This window comes from Heteronotia binoei, chromosome 4 (genome assembly GCF_032191835.1).
Source record: "Heteronotia binoei isolate CCM8104 ecotype False Entrance Well chromosome 4, APGP_CSIRO_Hbin_v1, whole genome shotgun sequence".
In the NCBI taxonomy this organism is placed as follows: domain Eukaryota; kingdom Metazoa; phylum Chordata; class Lepidosauria; order Squamata; family Gekkonidae; genus Heteronotia; species Heteronotia binoei.
The window spans coordinates 181,172,218-181,187,375 of record NC_083226.1 but is presented as its reverse complement, the minus strand read 5'-3'; the positions used below and the strand labels follow the sequence as shown (position 1 = coordinate 181,187,375).

Genomic DNA, 15,158 nt, shown 5'->3' with positions numbered 1-15,158 from the left:
GATTCCCCACTCCTCCACTTGCAGCTGCTGGAATGGCCTTGGGTCAGCCATAGCTCTTTTATCTGGGAGAACCAGGTTTGATTCCTCACTCCTCCACTTGCAGCTGCTGGAATGGCCTTGGGTCAGCCATAGCTCTTTTATCTGGGAGAACCAGGTTTGATTCCCCACTCCTCCACTTGCAGCTGCTGGAATGGCCTTGGGTCAGCCAGAGCTCCCTTATCTTGGAGAACCGGGTTTGATTCCCCACTTCTCCACTTGCAGCTGCTGGAATGGCCTTGGGTCAGCCATAGCTCTCTTGTCTGGGAGAACCGGGTTTGATTCCCCACTCCTCCACTTGCAGCTGCTGGAATGGCCTTGGGTCAGCCAGAGCTCCCTTATCTTGGAGAATCGGGTTTGATTCCCCACTCCTCCACTTGCAGCTGCTGGAATGGCCTTGGGTCAGCCATAGCTCTCTTGTCTGGGAGAACCGGGTTTGATTCCCCACTCCTCCACTTGCAGCTGCTGGAATGGCCTTGGGTCAGCCGTAGCTCTCTTGTCTGGGAGAACTGGGTTTGATTCCCCCACTCCTCCACTTGCACCTGCTGGAATGGCCTTGGGTCAGCCATAGCTCTCTTATCTGGGAGAACCGGGTTTGATTCCCCACTCCTCCACTTGCAGCTGCTGGAATGGCCTTGGGTCAGCCAGAGCTCCCTTATCTTGGAGAATCGGGTTTGATTCCCCACTTCTCCACTTGCAGCTGCTGGGATGGCCTTGGGTCAGCCATAGCTCTCTTGTCTGGGAGAACCGGGTTTGATTCCCCACTCCTCCACTTGCAGCTGCTGGAATGGCCTTGGGTCAGCCAGAGCTCTTGCAGGAGTTGTCAGAAGAAGAAGAAGAAGAAGAAGAAGAAGAAGAAGAAGAAGAAGAAGAAGAAGAAGAAGAAGAAGAAGAAGAAGAAGAAATTGGATTTATATCCTGCCCTATACTCTGAATCTCAGAGTCTCAGAGCGCAATCTCCGTTACCTTCCCGATCTTTTCCAGCACAGAGCTGGCAACCCTAGATGGGCCCCTTTCGCCCTAAAACCATTCCAAACCGCCAGGATGCTTTTGACAAGAGCTCCCCATCCCGCCGGGCACGTGACCAACCACCCTCCCCCGGAGGACACTCCACTGGATCACTGCTTCTGCACATGGAGGCTCCATTCCCAACAAGGGTTGCCAATCCCCAGGTGGGGACAGGGGATTCCCCGGTTTGGAGCCCTCCCCCTGCTTCAGGGTCATCAGAAAGCGGGGGGGTGGGGGGTGGAATGTCTGCTGGGCATGCCATTATGCTCTATGGAGATCGATTCCCATAGGCTATAATGGTGAATTGATCTGCAGGTATCCGGGGCTCTGGGGGCCTGTTTTTTTGAGGCAGAGGCACCAAATTTGCGGCATAACAGCCAATGCCTCTCCTCAAAACACCCTCTAAGTTTCAAAGAGTTTGGACCAAGAGGTCCAATTCTATGAGCCCCCAACTAAGGTGCCCCTCTCCATTATTTCCAATGGAGGGAAGGCATTTAAAAGGTGTGCCGTCCCTTTCAATGTAATAGCCGGAACTCATTTCTCACATTTTGACATGTTACTGTTTTATTGATTTCTCACGCTCATGCTAGCCGGATCAAAGGGTTGCTCAATTTGTTAATTTTTACTATTCGGTCATTGGATTTTAAATATGTTCCATTTTGCATTCTAAACCACTGCCTACCGGCTATGTGTAGCCCTGCTCACTGCACCTGATTCCTCGTCTGATGACGTGTGCTTGGAGCGCACGAAAGCTTGCGTTCTGCATAAAACGTTGGTTGGTCTTAAAGGTGCCACTGGACTCCTTTGTTCTACTGCTTTAGCCCAGTATGGCTGCCCACTTGGATCTATCCCTTCAATTCTGCTTAAGAACATAAGAGAAGACCTGTTGGATCAGGCCAATGACCTATCCAGTCCAACACTCTGTGTCACATAAGAACAGAAGAGAAGCCCTGTTGGATCGGGCCAGTGGCCCCTCCAGTCCAACACTCTGTGTCACATAAGAACATAAGAGAAGCCCTGTTGGATCAGGCCAGTGGCCCCTCCAGTCCAACACTCTGTGTCACATAAGAACATAAGAGAAGCCCTGTTGGATCAGGCCAGTGGCCCCTCCAGTCCAACACTCTGTGTCACATAAGAACATAAGAGAAGCCCTGTTGGATCAGGCCAGTGGCCCCTCCAGTCCAACACTCTGTGTCACATAAGAACATAAGAGAAGCCCTGTTTGATCAGGCCAATGACCCATCCAGTCCAACACTCTGTGTCACATAAGAACAGAAGAGAAGCCCTGTTGGATCGGGCCAGTGGCCCCTCCAGTCCAACACTCTGTGTCACATAAGAACATAAGAGAAGCCCTGTTGGATCAGGCCAGTGGCCCCTCCAGTCCAACACTCTGTGTCACATAAGAACATAAGAGAAGCCCTGTTTGATCAGGCCAATGACCCATCCAGTCCAACACTCTGTGTCACATAAGAACATAAGAGAAGCCCTGTTGGATCAGGCCAGTGGCCCCTCCAGTCCAACACTCTGTGTCACATAAGAACACAAGAGAATCCCTGTTGGATCAGGCCAATGACCCATCCAGTCCAACACTCTGTGTCACATAAGAACATAAGAGAAGCCCTGTTGGATCAGGCCAGTGGCCCCTCCAGTCCAACACTCTGTGTCACATAAGAACATAAGAGAAGTCATGTTGGATCAGGCCAATGGCCCATCCAGTCCAACACTCTGTGTCACATAAGAACACAAGAGAATCCCTGTTGGATCAGGCCAATGACCCATCCAGTCCAACACTCTGTGTCACATAAGAACATAAGAGAAGCCCTGTTGGATCAGGCCAGTGGCCCCTCCAGTCCAACACTCTGTGTCACATAAGAACACAAGAGAATCCCTGTTGGATCAGGCCAATGACGCATCCAGTCCAACACTCTGTGTCACATAAGAACACAAGAGAATCCCTGTTGGATCAGGCCAATGACCCATCCAGTCCAACACTCTGTGTCACATAAGAACAGAAGAGAAGCCCTGTTGGATCAGGCCAATGGCCCGTCCAGTCCAACACTCTGTGTCACATAAGAAGAGAAGCCCGGTTGGATCAGGCTAATGGCCCATCCAGTCCAACAATCTGTATCACATAAGAACAGAAGAGAAGCCCTGTTGGATCAGGCCAATGGCCCATCCAGTCCAACACTCTGTGTCACATAAGAACAGAAGAGAAGCCCTGTTGGATCAGGCCAGTGGCCCCTCCAGTCCAACACTCTGTGTCACATAAGAACATAAGAGAAGCCCTGTTGGATCAGGCCAGTGGCCCCTCCAGTCTAACACTCTGTGTCACATAAGAACACAAGAGAATCCCTGTTGGATCAGGCCAATGGCCCATCCAGTCCAACACTCTGAGTCACATAAGAACAGAAGAGAAGCCCCTTTGGATCAGGCCAATGGCCCCTCCAGTCCAACACTCTGTGTCACATAAGAAGAGAAGCCCGGTTTGATCAGGCTAATGGCCCATCCAGTCCAACAATCTGTATCACATAAGAACAGAAGAGAAGCCCTGTTGGATCAGGCCAGTGGCCCCTCCAGTCCAACACTCTGTGTCACATAAGATCAGAAGAGAAGCCCTGTTGGATCAGGCCAATGGCCCCTCCAGTCCAACACTCTGTGTCACATAAGAACAGAAGAGAAGCCCTGTTGGATCAGGCCAGTGGCCCCTCCAGTCCAACACTCTGTGTCACATAAGAACATAAGAGAAGCCGTGTTGGATCAGGCCAGTGGCCCCTCCAGTCTAACACTCTGTGTCACATAAGAACACAAGAGAATCCCTGTTGGATCAGGCCAATGGCCCCTCCAGTCCAACACTCTGAGTCACATAAGAACAGAAGAGAAGCCCTGTTGGATCAGGCCAGTGGCCCCTCCAGTCCAACACTCTGCATCACATAAGAACATAAGAGAAGCCATGTTGAATCAGGCCAGTGGCCCATCCAGTTCCAACACTCTGTATATATATACATACACATACACACAATGCTTGTCACACCCTTGCTCCTGGCTCCGCCCCCAAAGTCCGCTAGCTCCACCCCAACCCTCCTGGCTCCACCCCCAGAAACGCTGGCTCCACTCCCCCCAAAGTCCCCAGCTATTTCTTAAACTGGACTTGGCAACCCTGCCCGCCTTTCCGTGGTGCGCAGGCGGCCGCTAGGCGGCTCCAACCAAGCAGCCTTGGCGCGCGCGCTAGGCGCCTGGGCTTTGCAAACTGCCGGAGCTCGCCTGCGCCCCCACCCGCAAGCGCTTGAGCCGGCTCCTTCCGGCGAGGAGTACATCTCCCAGCATGCCTCTCCCTGGCCTCCCCCCCTTCCTTACACCTGAGGAGCTGCTCGGGGGAGGAGATGGGGCGGGGAGGGGAGCATGGAGCGCGCCCTGGGAGCAGCAGCCGGAGCAGCCCAAGCAGCGCTTCCTCTGCCGGAGCAGCCGCGGGGTGAGTGAGCGGAGCCCGGGCTGGAGCAGGGCAGAGGCGCCGGGGCTGGAAAGGGGGGCTGGGAGCAGCGTCGCCTCCCCAAGGGCTCCTGGCAGCTGGGCACCCGGCGAGGCAAAAGCGCGCCTGGAGGAGGGCAGGGGGCGAGAAGGTTCTCCCCGCCCCCCCCCCCCCAAGGAAGCGACCTCAGCCCCCCGGGGCAAGGCAGGGGGTCAGATCCGCGTGGAAACCTCTGGCCTGTTGCAAGTCCGGAGTTGCAAAGCGGGCGAGGAGGCATGCAAACCACGCGCAGGCGAAAGGGGGTGCCGGAGTTGCTGGGAGGGAGCATGGGGGGGCAGGGCTGGTTGCCCCAGCTGATCACAATAGCTGCCCCTTTGGGGGGCGCCCTGGGCTCCCTTCTGCCGTGCCCCCCCCCCACGCTGATCGTGTCACAGAGGGGGACCCCCGCTTTGGTGCCCCCAGAAGGCTGGCGCCCTAGGCAACCGCCTAGTGGCAGGGGCAGCCCTGGAGGGGGGGGGGTGGAGGTTGCCTTTGGAGGGTCAGGAGCGACCAGCAATGCGCGGGGGCCTTCTGAGCGCCCTCCCCCCCCCCGCCCACGGGAGAAAGTCTGGGGGAGAACCCAGCCCCCCCTCCCCCGGGCCTCTTGTTTGACAGGTGCTCCTAGCGAGTTGCAAGCTCCGTGCTTTGCCAGCCCAGCCCAGAGTCCTCGCTGCCTTCGGGGGCCCCTGCCGTTCCCTGCACCCCGCCCCATCTTTCCCGGGCTGGGCTGCTTTCCATTAAGGGCCTGGGAGGAGGTGTTGGGTCTTGGGTTGATGGAAAACTGGCGCTGGGGCTTCCTGGCGCATTAAACTCGCGGTGCCCTGCAAATGTGGGCAGCCTGTGGGAGACCTTGACCCTTGGGTGGAAGGGAAACCGCCTTCCACCTCCCCGGGGGGCCTCCAGAAACCGGCAGCCTTTGATTCCGGAGCCCTTAACATATATGAACATATGAAGCTGCCTTATACTGAGTCAGACCCTTGGTCCATCAAAGTCAGTATTGTCTTCTCAGACTGGCAGCGGCTCTCCAGGGTCTCAAGCTGAGGTTTTTCACACCTATTTGCCTGGACCCTTTTTAGTTGGAGATACCAGGGATTGAACCTGGGACCTTCTGCTTCCCAAGCACATGCTCTACCACTGAGCCACCGTCCCTCCCCAATCAGGAATGGTGGTCCCCAAGGCTTCCTCTAAACTGGGGAGTCTTGTGAGCAAAAATACCTCTTGAGTTACTGGTATTAAAGCTGTGAGCTGCTGTTTGCTTTAAAGTTTGTGAGCTGTTGCTTGGGCTTGCTCATGCTACTCAGAGCAAAGGTTTGCTCCATTTGTGAATTTTGCTCTTCTGTCATTGTGCCATTTTACATTCTTGACCCCCCTGCCTACCAGATAATTTCACTTCCCTGTCATCGGTTCTTAAATCTGTACCATGTTGCATTCTGGGCCGCTGCCTACCAGCTAGGTATGGCTCTGCTCAGCTCTGTATGGCTTTGCTCGCTGTGCTGGATTCCTCGTCCGAGGAAGTGTGCTGAAGAGCGCACGAAAGCCGCCGTTCTCAATAAAAATGGGTTGGTCTCAAAGGTGCCGCTTGACTCCTGCTTGGTATTAAAGTTGGGAGCTGCAACGTAAATTATTGCGCTCTGGGGTCCGTTTTCCTGAGCGAAGGCAAAAGCGTGTGAGCTGGAGGCTAAAGAACTGTGGGCTAGCTCACACTAACTCAGCTTGGAGGGGACACTGGTTGCCACCGATCCTCCCTTTAAGCTGGGAAGGCTTGTGAGCAAAAAGTCTACTTTGTGAGCTGCTGCATACATTAGTTTGCTGGGGGCGGGCTGTCTTTCCTGAGCTAGGGCAAAAATGTGTGAGCTGGAAGCTAAAAAACTGTGAGCTAGCTCACACAAACTCAGTTTAGAGGGAACACCAGAGCTGGATTAACAATTAGGCCAAGAAGAAGAAGATGATATTGGATTTATATCCCGCCCTCCACTGTAATGTAAAGGTCAGTGGTGTTCTGACAAAGCTTGCATGTAGAACTTCAAATAGAAAAAGAGCATGTAGCAAAAAAAACATTAACAGGAGACAGTTCAAAAGCAGAGTTTCCAATCACAAAGGAGTGACTATATTCCAGTATTTAGTTAATGGAACTAAAAGAAGCCCTTCCAAAGGCGTCTGTTCTAGATATCAAGACATTTAATCTTTCTTTCTTCAGTATGGAGGCTTATTTATCACTGGAACCCAATCTTTACAATACATTCAAAGGAAACCAACAAGGTTCAGAACATGTCTTTAAGAGAACCTGAAAATCTAACAGACATGTTCTGAACGTTGTTGGCCTCCTGTGAATGTATTGTAAAGATTGGGTTCCAGTGATAGATAAGCCTCCAAACTGAAGAAAGACGGATGAAACTTCTAGAACAGACGTCTTTGGAAGGGCTTCTTTTAGTTCCACAAACTAAATACTGGACTACTGACACTCCTTTGTGATTGGAAAGCCTGCTTTTGAACTGTCTTCTGTTAATGTTTTTTTTTTTTTTGCTTCGTGCTCTTCTCTATTTGAAGTTCTGTGTGCAAGCTTTGTCAGAACACCACTGACGTTTACATTACACTGTCTTGTTTACAATTTATGGTGTCTCTTAGCAGTTTTTTTTATTTACAACTGGGAAAATAGAGGCTTTGCTCTGTAGCTCCTGTGCAATTGAGCAAGCCTGGCAAAGCAAGCTGGGACGCAGAAAGAAGCAAGAGAGAGGGAGAAGGAAGCAGATGACAGCCAGTTGCTCATGAGCCTGATAGGAGCCCTCCGGGAGCCCCCGGACCGCACGTTTGACACCCCTGGCATAGGTGAACTTCAGCAAGCTGGTTGCTCAGTCAGGTCTACAGAAAGGTGGAAGGAGAGAGAGATAGAGAGAGGTCAGGTGTCATATTTAGTGTAGGGAGGCTGCTCAGCAAGCCTCTCCCTGCGTTCTGTCTGAATGTACTTTTCTTCTCCAGACTTGTCCTTGAAAAACAAAAAATAAAAAACGTCGCCAGTTCTGCAAGTGCAAAGAAAAGCTTGGTGCTGATTGGGCGGCCTTCTGTGACATCACCGCCTCCCAATTCCCGCCCCCCCTCCCCGGCGGATTTTCTTCAGAAGGTCCTTTGAAACCATGCTAAGGTGACATTCGCAATTGTTCCTGCAGCGTTTTTGAAAATAAGCCTGGCAGGTTCCTTATAGCAGGGGTGGCCAACGGTAGCTCTCCAGATTCTTTTTTTGCCTACAACTCCCATCAGCCCCAGCCAGCAGAGCCAATGGCTGGAGCTGATGCTAGTTGTAGGCAAAAAAACATCTGGAGAGCTATCGTTGGCCACCCCTGGCTTATAGGAAGGCTGGGCAGAGGAGTGAGAATTGTAGCCAAGTCAGCGTTCGATTCACCGTTCTGCACCTCTGTCCTTCATTTCAGATGCACAGCTGGATGGGAACTGGGCTTCCCTTGTGATGTTACGTCTGCGTCCACAGCTCCCTACATTTCAGCCTTGGGTTTGTTCATAAGGTGGAAGAATTATTGCCAAGAAGAATCAGGAACAGGTCTGGGGTAAATGCATTTTAAGAGTATTATTTTCTTTGAAAACGATTCTTTGATGATTGTCAAAATAGCCTGGGGGGAAAAGAGTCGCTCAAGGAAAGCGAAAAGGTTTCATTTTAATTTGTTCACTTTGTGTGTGTGTGTGTGGGTTTTTTTAACTTTTTTTCATTTTTATGGGTAGAAACACTTCAAATTACAGCAATCGCAACAATAACATTTGGTTATTGACACATAGGGCCAAGCAAGAAAAAATTCACATAATATATAGGACAACAAATTTCAGTGTACTCAATAAGGAACATAGGATGTATACTCTACTGCAGTAGCGACGTTATAGAATCGTTGAGTTACAATAACTACCATTTGAGCAGAGAGACAAGTAAGAAGTGTGGTTTTCACTACATCAGACAACCTTGGTTAGAAATATAATTTACAAAAGAAAACCGTGCTTTTGAGTGAATTTGTCTGTCTTGGGTTTGTTTGTTGCTGCACTCAAGGCATTCTCATGCTCATACGTCGACCGCGGGGTGACATGATAGAGGTTTTCAAGATTACACACAGGATAGAGAAGGTAGAGAAAGAAGTCCTTTTCTCACTTTCGTAAAATACGAGAACTCGTAGACACTCAATGAAATTGCTGAGCAGTCGGGTTAGAACGGATAAAAGGAAGTCCTTCTTCACCCAAGTGGTAATTAACACATGGAATTCACTGCCACAGGAGGTGGTGGCGGCTGCAAGCATAGACAGCTTCAAATTAAATTAAATAAATAAGAGGGGATTGGATCGGCACATGAAGCAGAGGTGCCTCAGTGGCAATTTTGTTGGAACTCTGTCTGGAGCAGTGATGCTCTGTATTCTTAGTGCTTGAGAGGGGCACAGTGGAAGGGCTTCAAGTGTCCTGGCCCCACTGGTGGACCTCCTGATGGCACCTGGGTTTTTTTTTTTTGCCACTGTGTGACACAGAGTATTGGACTGGATGGGCCATTGGCCTGATCCAACATGGCTTCTCTTATATTCTTATGTTTGAGGCAAGTGATGCTGTATTCTTGGTGCTTGGGGGGGCACAGAGTGAGGTCTTGTAGTGTCCTGGCCCCACTGATGGACCTCGTGATGGCCCTGGTTTTTTTGGCCACTGGGTGACACAGAGCGTTGAACTCGATGGGCCACTGGCCTGATCCAGCATGGCTCTTATTATGTTCTTAAGTGACACAGAGTGTTGGACTGGATGGGCCTTTGGCCTGATCCAAAAGGGCTTCTCTTATGTTCTTATGTGACACAGAGTGTTGGACTGGATGGGCCATTGGCCTGATCCAACATGGCTTCTCTTCTGTTCTTTTGCGACGCAGAGTGTTGGACTGGATGGGCTACTGGCCTGATCCAACATGGTTTCTCTTATGTTCTTATGTGACACAGAGTGTTGGACTGGATGGGCCATTGGCCTGATCCAACAAGGCTTCTCTTATGTTCTTATGTGACACAGAGCGTTGGACTCAATGGGCCACTGGCCTGATCCAACATGACTTCTATTATGTTCTTATGTGACACAGAGTGTTGGACTGGATGGGCCATTGGCCTGATCCAACATGGCTTCTCTTATGTTCTTATGTGACACAGAGTGTTGGACTGGAGGGGCCATTGGCCTGATCCAACATGACTTCTATTATGTTCTTATGTGACACAGAGTGTTGGACTGGATGGGCCATTGGCCTGATCCAACATGGCTTCTCTTATGTTCTTATGTGACACAGAGTGTTGGACTGGAGGGGCCATTGGCCTGATCCAACAAGGCTTCTCTTATGTTCTTATGTGACACAGAGCGTTGGACTCAATGGGCCACTGGCCTGATCCAACATGACTTCTATTATGTTCTTATGTGACACAGAGTGTTGGACTGGATGGGCCATTGGCCTGATCCAACATGGCTTCTCTTATGTTCTTATGTGACACAGAGTGTTGGACTGGATGGGCCACTGGTCTGATCCAACATGGCTTCTCTTATGTTCTTATGTGACACAGAGTGTTGGACTGGATGGGCCATTGGCCTGATCCAACATGGCTTCTATTATGTTCTTATGTGACACAGAGTGTTGGACTGGATGGGCCACTGGTCTGATCCAACATGGCTTCTCTTATGTTCTTATGTGACACAGAGTGTTGGACTGGAGGGGCCATTGGCCTGATCCAACAGGGCTTCTCTTATGTTCTTATGTGACACAGAGTGTTGGACTGGATGGGCCATTGGCCTGATCCAACATGACTTCTATTATGTTCTTATGTGACACAGAGTGTTGGACTGGATGGGCCATTGGCCTGATCCAACATGACTTCTATTATGTTCTTATGTGACACAGAGTGTTGGACTGGAGGGGCCATTGGCCTGATCCAACATGGCTTCTCTTATGTTCTTATGTGACACAGAGTGTTGGATTGGAGGGGCCACTGGTCTGATCCAACATGGCTTCTCTTATGTTCTTATGTGACACAGAGTGTTGGACTGGATGGGCCATTGGCCTGATCCAACATGGCTTCTATTATGTTCTTATGTGACACAGAGTGTTGGACTGGATGGGCCACTGGTCTGATCCAACATGGCTTCTCTTATGTTCTTATGTGACACAGAGTGTTGGACTGGATGGGCCACTGGTCTGATCCAACATGGCTTCTCTTATGTTCTTATGTGACACAGAGTGTTGGACTGGAGGGGCCATTGGCCTGATCCAACATGGCTTCTCTTATGTTCTTATGTGACACAGAGTGTTGGACTGGATGGGCCACTGGTCTGATCCAACATGGCTTCTCTTATGTTCTTATGTGACACAGAGTGTTGGACTGGATGGGCCATTGGCCTGATCCAACATGACTTCTATTATGTTCTTATGTGACACAGAGTGTTGGACTGGATGGGCCATTGGCCTGATCCAACATGACTTCTATTATGTTCTTATGTGACACAGAGTGTTGGACTGGATGGGCCATTGGCCTGATCCAACATGACTTCTATTATGTTCTTATGTGACACAGAGTGTTGGACTGGATGGGCCATTGGCCTGATCCAACATGGCTTCTCTTATGTGACACAGAGCGTTGGACTGGATGGGCCACTGGCCTGATCCAACATGGCTTCTCTTACGTTCTTATGTTCTTCTGGAACGTCTTGTTGACATGAGCCTGACTTGCTGGTAGTGGCTCAGAGAAGCAGCATACTTCCTGCTAATTTGAAGCCGAGGAACAAGTACGAGTGGTTCTCAGAATCAAGTCTCGTTCTAATCAGGCGTCCGGAGTGTTAAATGACTGTAATGTTGTTAATAGGTGGGCTGAGGTATCGAGAGAAGCCTCTAATCTCCCCATCCGCCATTTCCCCCTGTAATTGTTGGAGGATGCAAAGGATAAAGTGAACTACAATTACGGCACTCGGTTGAAAAGAAAGTCCGGCTGTGCTTAGAGCCTGTCTTCGGACGTCATAGAATCATAGAGCCGAAGGGGCCGTATCAGCCATCTATTCCAACCCCTCTGCTCACTGCAGGATCAGCCTAGAGTGCCCCTGACAAGGAATGTTTCCTCTAAGCTGCAGAGTCTTGTGAGCAAAAATTCTACTTTGTGAGCTACTGGCATTAACGTTGTGAGCGACTGCTTAAGTTATTGTGCCCTGGGGCCATTTTTCCGGAGCTAAGACAAAAATGCTGGAGCTGCGGCCTAAAAATCTGTGACTGGCTCACGCTAATTCAGCTTAGAGAGCAAATGTTCGTCCAGCTGCTGCCAGTAAGGGTGAGGGGGCTCACCACCTCCCTAGATAGTCGATTCCACTGTTAAACAGCTCTTACTGTAAAAAATCCAGCCGATACCGTCCCACTCTCAATTCAAATCCGTTATTATGAGTCCTCTCCTCTGCGGCCAAAGGAACAGCTCCCTGCCCTCCTCTAAGGGACAGCCCTTCAGATGCTTCAAGAGAAGAAGAAGACGACTGCAGATTTATATCCCACCCTTCTCTCTGAATCAGAGTCTCAGAGTGGCTTACAATCTCGTATATCTTCTTCCCCCACAACAGACGCCCTGTGAGGTGGGTGGGGCTGAGAGGGCTCTCACAGCAGCTGCCCTTTCAAGGACAGAGTCTCAGAGTGGCTCACAATCTCGTATATCTTCTTCCCCCACAACAGACGCCCTGTGAGGTGGGTGGGGCTGAGAGGGCTCTCACAGCAGCTGCCCTTTCAAGGACAGAGACTCAGAGCGGCTTACAATCTCCTATATCTTCTCCCCCCACAACAGACACCTTGTGAGGTGGGAGGGGCTAAGAGAGTTCTGACAGAAGCTGCCCTTTCAAGGACAATCTCTGCCAGAGCTCTGGCTGACCCAAGGCCATTCCAGCAGCTGCAAGTGGAGGGGTGGGGAATCAAACCCGGTTTTCCCAGATAAGAGTCCGCACATTTCACCACTACACCAAACTGGCTCTCCTGTCCCCCCTCAACCTCCTCTTCTCCAGACTGAACATCCCCAAATCCCTCAGCCTTTCCTCCTAGGGCTTGGTCTCCGGCCCTTGATCACCCTTGTTTCTCTCCTCTGCACCTGCTCCGTTCTGTCTACATCCTTCTTGAACCGAGGCCTCCAAAACTGCGGGACTATGACATCTTGCAGTCTGGAAGTTATGCCTCTGTTGATACATCCCAAGATGGCATTAGCCTTTTTTGTTGCTGCATCACGCTGGCTGGTCATATTTAACTTATGGTCCACCCATACCCCATGATCTTGTTCACACACACTGCTTCCCAGAAGTATATCCCCCATCCAGTATGTGTGTTTCTCACTTTTGTTACCAAGATGTAGAACTCGGCACTTATCCTTGTTAAATTGCATCTTGTTCCCTTCTAACTCTACCCACCTTTCCTTTTTCCTTTTTTGGCCACTGTGTGACACAGAGTGTTGGACTGGATGGGCCATTGGCCTGATCCAAGAGGGCCTCTCTTATGTTCTTATGTGACACAGAGTGTTGGACTGGATGGGCCACTGGCCTGATCCAAAAGGGCTTCTCTTATGTTCTTATGTGACACAGAGTGTTGGACTGGAGGGGCCATTGGCCTGATCCAACAGGGCTTCTCTTATGTTCTTATGTGACACAGAGTGTTGGACTAGATGGGCCATTGGCCTGATCCAACATGGCTTCTCTTATGTTCTTATGTGACACAGAGTGTTGGACTAGATGGGCCATTGGCCTGATCCAACATGGCTTCTCTTATGTTCTTATGTGACACAGAGTGTTGGACTGGATGGGCCACTGGCCTGATCCAACAGGGCTTCTCTTATGTTCTTATGTGACACAGACTGTTGGACTGGATGGGCCATTGGCCTGATCCAACAGGGCTTCTCTTATGTTCTTATGTGACACAGAGTGTTGGACTGGATGGGCCACTGGCCTGATCCAACAGGGCTTCTCTTATGTTCTTATGTGACACAGAGTGTTGGACTGGATGGGCCACTGGCCTGATCCAACAGGGCTTCTCTTATGTTCTTATGTGACACAGAGTGTTGGACTGGAGGGGCCATTGGCCTGATCCAACATGGCTTCTCTTATGTTCTTATGTGACTCATAGTGTTGGACTGGAGGGGCCATTGGCCTGATCTAACATGGCTTCTCTTCTGTTCTTATGTTGTCTATCTTCCGGTGTATTCGCTGCTCCTCCCAATTTGGTGTGATCTGCAAATTTCATGAGTTGCCCCTCCACACCCTCATCTGAATCATTGATAAAAATATTAAAAAATACAGGGCCCAAAACTGAGCCCTGTGGCACCCACTGGACGCAACCTTCCTTTCATATGAAATGCCATTGACAACTACTCTTGGAGTGCAGTTCTCCTGCCAGTTCCCTATCTACCTATCCAAGAGTCCAGTCCACAGTCCTCTAGTTTACGCAGCAGATCATCATGGGGAACCCTGTCAAAAGCTTTAATGAAATCCAGGTAAGCAACATCAACAGTATTCCCTTGATCCAGTAAGGTCATCACTCAATCAAAGAAAGCAATGAGGTTGGTCTGTTGGGGACAAATCCGTGCTGACTCCCCCGGATCACCAAGTTGTCCTTTAGGTGCTCATGGATTGATTGATCTCTTTAAAAACTGCTCCAGTATCTTCAAATTTGTCTCTGGCTCTGTTTTCACCAGTGCCCTTTTATTAGATGGTCCACAGATTGTTCCATTTCCTCTCTGGATTGAAATTGTTGCCAGAGGAGGGTGACAAAGATGAACACATGAAGCTGTTTCTACTGAATCAAACCCTCGGTCCATCAAAGTCAGTCTTGTCTACTCAGACTGGCAGCGGCTCTCCAGGGTCTCAAGCTGAGGTTTTTCACACCGACTTGCCTGGACCCTTTTTTGGGGATGCCGGGGATTGAACCTGGGACCCTCTGCTAACCCAGCAGATGCTCTGCCACTGAGCCACAGCCCCATTCATGGCTCTCCAGGGTCTCCAGCTGAGGTTATTCATGCCTACTTGCCTGGACCCTTTTTAGTTGGAGATTCCGGGGGTTGAACCTGGGACCTTCTGCTTACCAAACAGATGCTCTACCACTGAGCCACTGTCCCTCCCTAACACTTATGAGGCTCTCCAGGGTCTCAAGCAGAGGTTTTTCACACCTATTTGCCTGAACCCTTTTTAGTTGGAGATGCCGGGGGTTGAACCTGGGACCTTCTGCTTACCAAGCAGATGCTCTACCACTGAGCCACAGCCCCATTCACGGCTCTCCAGGGACTCAAGCTGAGGTTTTTCACACCTATTTGCCTGGACCCTTTTTAGTTGGAGATGCCAGGGATTGAACCTGGGACCTTCTGCTTACCAAGCAGATGCTCTACCACTGAGCCACCGTCTCTTCCCTAATATGTCCCTGCATGTTGTCCCAGTGCTAATGCTTAACAGGAAGTGGGAGAGTGGGCATCAGGGAGATACTGTAAGGAAATAATGTAAGAGTGTTAATGTTCTAAGCATGTTTGTATTTTGAGTTAAAGAGCCAGTTTGGGTAAGAGAGCCAGTTTGGTGTAGTGGTTAAGTGCGTGGACTCTTAAATGGGAGAACCAGG

At 50.3% G+C, this 15,158-nt stretch overlaps 1 protein-coding gene across 3 annotated transcripts in view; it reads left to right on the top strand.

Annotated features, from left to right (window-relative positions):
* The first annotated feature begins 4,432 nt into the window (after window positions 1-4,432).
* The window catches only part of MYORG (myogenesis regulating glycosidase (putative)), a 54,307-nt gene continuing 43,581 nt past the window's right edge, over window positions 4,433-15,158 (top strand). For 2 of the 3 annotated variants that reach the window (XM_060236250.1, XM_060236251.1), the window contains exons 1-2: window positions 4,433-4,513; window positions 7,975-8,106. The gene's annotated coding sequence lies outside the window, so the exon portion shown is untranslated. The remainder of the gene's footprint in view (window positions 4,514-7,974; window positions 8,107-15,158) is intronic. The other variant, XM_060236252.1, reaches the window with a different exon arrangement.